The 5,678-nt window shown below is 42.5% G+C and overlaps 1 non-coding gene across 1 annotated transcript; it reads left to right on the top strand.

Moving 5' to 3' along the window:
* The first annotated feature begins 4,479 nt into the window (after positions 1–4,479).
* LOC126026891 (U6 spliceosomal RNA) lies at positions 4,480–4,582 on the top strand. Its single transcript, XR_007502088.1, has one exon. It is a non-coding gene; the product is annotated as a U6 spliceosomal RNA (small nuclear RNA).
* Positions 4,583–5,678: the final 1,096 nt, after the last annotated feature.

Genomic DNA, 5,678 nt, shown 5'->3' with positions numbered 1-5,678 from the left:
GAGTTCAGCAAATACAATTTTACCAAATTCACTATCCTGAGTTCACTTACATTCTATTTTCAGAAAATATTGTTAGATCATGGATTCTCTTTTTTTTTTTTTTTTTTTTTGGTTTTTGGGCCACACCCAGCATTGCTCAGGGGTTACTCCTGGCTGTCTGTTCAGAAATAGCTCCTGGCAGGCACGGGGGACCATATGGGACACCGGGATTCGAACCAACCACCTTTGGTCCTGGATCGGCTGCTTGCAAGGCAAATGCCGCTGTGCTATCTCTCCGGGCCCAGATCATGGATTCTTGATGAATAATAATATCCAGCACCACCAATTCTTAGAGAAAATTATGTTTCATATTCTTATTGAAAGTTTATTTAGTGCACTTATTTATTTTTTCTTTACATTCTATATCAGAATGAGATTACATAATATCTGTCTCTATCTGACTTATTTCTTTTTTTTTTTTTTTTTTTTTTTTTTGGTTTTTGGGCCCCACCCGGTAACGCTCAGGGGTTACTCCTGGCTATGCGCTCAGAAGTCGCTCCTGGCTTGGGGGACCATATGGGACGCCGGGGGATCGAACCGCGGTCCGTCTCCTAGGCTAGCGCAGATAAGGCAGGCACCTTACCTCCAGCGCCACCACCCGGCCCCCTGACTTATTTCTATAAGCATGACACCTTCCAGGTTCATCTATGATGCTGCCAGTGGCAAGATTTTTTCCTTTTCTTTTTGACGAATGAGTGGTATTCCATTTCATTTTGGAGACAAATTATATCATCTTCATCCACTCATATATCAAGGAATTTCAACTGTTTCCAACTCTTGGGTGTTGTAAATAATGCTGCCGTGAATGATTGGGGGTGGTGGAAATCTATTTCTTCATAATAATGGAAATTTCCTCACTTTATAAAAAATGGAATTTTAAATATCCAGAAATGAGATAGCTGCTCTGTATGAAATTTATATTTCTAAGTCTTGAGACATTTTCATCCTTTCCATAATAATGCTGACAAATGTATATATCCATCAAAGATGGTCAATGAACTTTATTTTTGACTACAGACTTACAAAACCAAAACCCATTCATTATCTTATTACCTAAATACATATTACCAGACTTTTGTAAAATAGCTCTTGTCCTTTCTTGTTCTGTATCCATCAATATTTTCTATTTCTATTTTCTTTTTTATTTCCCTTTTTTTTTTTTAAATCACTTTTTGGAAGGTGGGCTGTGCTATCCTTAGCTGTGCTCAGGCCTTACCTCTGGCTCTGTACCAGGGAGAGCCTCACTTCTGGCAGGGCTCAGGGAGAGCAAATGCTAGGTCTGCCACATCCAAGACAAGTGGTTTACCACTGTACTGTCTCTCCATTCTGAAAAATCAATTCTGTCATGATCGAGCAAGGAAAAAAAGACACTGAGCTTTCAAACGCCTGCACCTGACATATAATGGCCTCTCTCCTCTCTCCGATATTCAGGGTTAGTAAATGAAAGAGTCTGCGTGAAGACAAGCTCAGGATCCTAATGCTGATTCTGAGGACCCATTCTGAGGACCAGTGCCCCTCAGTAGGGGATTCCCTTGATTAGTCAATGGAGACAGCACCATTGAAGCCAAAATCAATCAGAGTCAAAGTGTTCTCTTGGAGAGTCCCTCGCACAATTGTGGACACATGTTGGGACTGTTAGCACTTGCTGGTTTATTGCATCTCACGGAATTCACCCATCTTTACTGGTTTCAGCACAAAGCTAGGTGTCAACTGAAACCTGATAGCAAGAGTCCCTGGAGTACTGTGTATGTTCACAGCAGCTGATCGATCTGGGGCACCTGGAAACACCTCCCACTACTGGACTCTGATCTCAGGTGGGAAATATTTGCCTCACAGGGTGGAACCCCCAGCTTTCCTGCTGCTTAGCCCTGAGTTAGATTGCCCTTGAACAGGAAAACAAGGTCCAGAACCATGATGACCAGGCTTACCTACTTTCTCTCAACCTCCAAGGATCCCCACTTTCGGTCTACATCCCTTTCATAGTTTCTGTGTAAAGGACTGGACCCTTGGTAGGGTATAGTCGCCGCCACCAAATCTCAGCCTGTCCAACTTTGCTGCTAAATAGCCACTGTAACAGAAATAGTGACCATGCGGTGTAGACCAGATGGGGGTCCTGGAATCACAGGGAATGTTCTGTGGGTGCCCTCAATCTGGCGGCCAGCCTATTCTATTTAAGGGTCACTTCCTTTAAGTGTCCCCTCCCACACCCACTCTTTCTCTTAAGGAGCTTCCCTCTTTCTTGCTTGCTGACTGGACCATGAATAGTTGAAGAAAGAGATGAATCAGCCTCTAGGTGCTTGGGTGTCCCAGGTGAATCAGGGCATTCCAGAAGGGTGGCTGGTGAAGGCTGTCTCCTTTCACACACAGGAAATGGGACCGCAGACATTTGCCTCAAAGACACTCCTGTTCCTGCCTTCCCAAAGTCCAGGGAGATAATGGAAAGGGGCTATCTCTGACTCTGTACCCAGGGATCACTGCTGGCAGACCCCAAACTTTATCTGCCTACTCATGGTGCTGATTAGCAAGTCCAATTGTTCATATGTAAAGCCTAGATTATGAGGGTTATTCCGACCAGGGTTATTCAGATACCATGATGGAGACTTCTAGAAGCAGAAGAGTCTAGAGTGGTTAATTTTTAATAATGTTGTTCAGTCCCTCCACTCACTTGCCTTCGTCCAGCTCCAAGGTAGTGTCTGTGATGGTGGGCTGACCACTGACCTCTTTCTAGCACCTGCTATAGGATGTCCCCTGGGCTGGTCTATGAAGCTACACCTGAGGCAAGGAGGAGGAAACACCTGCTATTTTCCTATATCTTATTCCCGCTCACCTGCATAACTGACTTCCACAGCCCTACTGGTCAACTTAAATAAGATATTTCTACACCAAAAACATAGTAAGTGACATGTCTGCCTTTGCATGCATTTGCACCTAGTTCAATCTCCAGCACTGCATATGGTTTCCCACGTGCCATTCCTTCCAGGAGTGATCCTAGCGTAGCCCTAAGAATAATCCCTGAACTCTGCAGACTGTGGCCCAACACGCCTTATCCAGGAAAAACAATGTTGACATTTGAATCAAAAAATAAAAAGAAATTCTGAATTCTTTCAGAGTCTCAGGCAGCCCTGTGAAACTGTGTCTGTGAAACTTTTTTACTATTTGAGAATGAATTTTATATGTTTATAGTTTTGACAGAGCATGCTCCCCTCCAAAGAAAAGGTCTACATTTGAAGTAAATTAATGAATAAAGTTTTTGTCTTTTGGCAGACTTCTGACTGCGCATCATGTTGGCTGGTCTAAGACTGTATTCACATGTTGGTAATGATAGTAGGTGAACAAAAGACAACTTTTTGAATTCTTTTTGGTTTGAGGGGAATTGTTTGTTTGTTTTGGGGGGGTCCTAAATTCAGCAATATTCAAGGTTTACTCTAAGCTCTGCACTCAGGAATCACTCCTGATGGGCTCAAGGAGACTATATGTGGTGGTAGATTGAACCTGGGACAGCCTCATGCAAGGCCTGAGCTCTATCTGTGTCCTATCACTCTAATCCCAAACAGCAATTCTTGAGATGGGAATTTCTACCTTCACAATATACATCGAGGATCTTCAGGCTTCAGGGCCAAGATATAAGGAAGCCTATTTGACAGAGAGGTTGACATTGTAAACTGGGAAAAAGATTAGCTCTTCCCACCTCAAAGGGAAAAAAAATTCTCCATGAAAGAAGAAAGCCTCTGGAAGAGACCACAATTGCCCCTTATAAAAAAGATATTTTTCTGGGGCTGGAGTGATAGCACAATGGTAGGGCATTTGCATTGCATGTGCCTGACCCAGGACGGACCTTAATTCAATCCCCAGCATCCCATATAATCCCCCAAGCCAGGAGTAATTTCTGAGTGCATAGCTAGGAGTAACCCCTGAGCGTCACTGGGTGTGGCCCAAAAACCAAAAAAACAAATTTTTTTTTGCACCCACAATATTTATTTTTCGAGATATGGTAGGGCTGGAAGCAGAGCTTAAAATCTAATATTGAGGGCCCGGAGAGATAGCACAGCGGCGTTTGCCTTGCAAGCAGCCGATCCAGGACCAAAGGTGGTTGGTTCGAATCTCGGTGTCCCATATGGTCCCCCGTGCCTGCCAGGAGCTATGTCTGAGCAGACAGCCAGGAGTAATCCCTGAGCACCGCTGGGTGTGACCCAAAAACCAAAAACCAAAAAAAAAAAAAAAAAAAAAAAAGGTAATATTGAGCTAGTTCAGACTTCATCCTTCAGACGAGATTGGATTCCTGGCACAAGGCAGTCTCCTGAGATACAAATTGTGACAATTCCACTCCCCATCGGCAAAGCCTTGGAGATTATAGTTGTTCAGAAGGAAGTAAGCCCAGTGTGCACTATTACCATAGACACTATTCTTTTATTTCTAGGAGAGAAAATTTATGAGAAGTCATGGCTTTGGCAGCACATATACTAAAATTGGAATGATACAGAGAAAATTAGCATAGTGCCGGCGCAAGGAGGTCACACAAATTCTTGAAGCATTCCAAAATTAAAAAAAAAGAAAAGAAAAAAAATTATGAGAAACATGGTTTGAGTTATGGGGGGGGTGGACTCTGGCTTTTAAAATCTTAACATCACCCTTTTTATGCAGGAAGAATCTTGTAAATGAGCTTCACCTCTCAAAGTCCCCCAATCTTGTATTTCCTGATCTTGGCACTGGTACAGGAATTGTGGTAAGCAGCACTCCGGGTAGCAAACAATCACTTCAATCCTCTTGCAGACTACAGCATCTCAATAGAAACAGACCTGAAAAATAGCTAAATAGAGGTCAGAGAGATAGTACAGTAGCTAAGGTGCTGGCTTTGCAAGCATCAGTTCAACATCAGTTCAATCCTAGAAAATATCTCTTCAAGTGTTAAGATGAATTACAATCATTCGAGAGAGGGTGATTTAGACACATATTCAAAAGTATCAAAGTGCAAGAATTTTCAGAATATCTTAAATAGCAATAAGATTGAAGTCATGGCTAAAGATAGCAATAAGATTGAAGTCATGGATAAAGGGTCCAGGATTACTATCAACAATCTCTTCAAAGACCAATGTCAATTAAGAATTAACAATTAGTAGCAGGGCCGGAGTGATAGTTCAGCAGGCAGAGCACTTGCCTTGCATCTGGCTGATCCACGTTCTATATCTGGCACCATGTATGGTCTCCCGAACCCTGTAGGAGTGATCCCTGAGTGCAGAGCCAGGAGTAAGCTCTAAGCACAGCCAGTTTTCTCCCTATGCTCCCCCCCCCAAAAAAAAAAACAGAGCTTTGAGATAAAACGTATAATAGGGGTTTATATCCTTATCTCCAAGAGAACTTCAATCGAATTAGCATATGTAAAGTACAGTACACACTATGTAAATATTAACTAAACTGATAGAAGCCAGAGGGTTGGGACAGGAAGAGAGTTCAGTGAGTTGAGCACACGTTTTGTATGTGAAAGAACTGGGTTCCATCTGGTATCTCATTGTCCCCTGAGCTGAGCACTGAGCTGGCAATAGTTATAAAGCATCACTGGAGTTTATTACAAAATAAACAAATTAAATTAATAAATAATAAAATAAAAAGTAGGAGCCAGAGAGATAGTACTGGGAAGAAGG

Source organism: Suncus etruscus, chromosome 13 (genome assembly GCF_024139225.1).
Source record: "Suncus etruscus isolate mSunEtr1 chromosome 13, mSunEtr1.pri.cur, whole genome shotgun sequence".
Classification (NCBI taxonomy): Eukaryota; Metazoa; Chordata; class Mammalia; order Eulipotyphla; family Soricidae; genus Suncus; species Suncus etruscus.
Note: the sequence above shows the minus strand (reverse complement) of the source record. Positions and strands in the feature narration are given on the sequence as shown.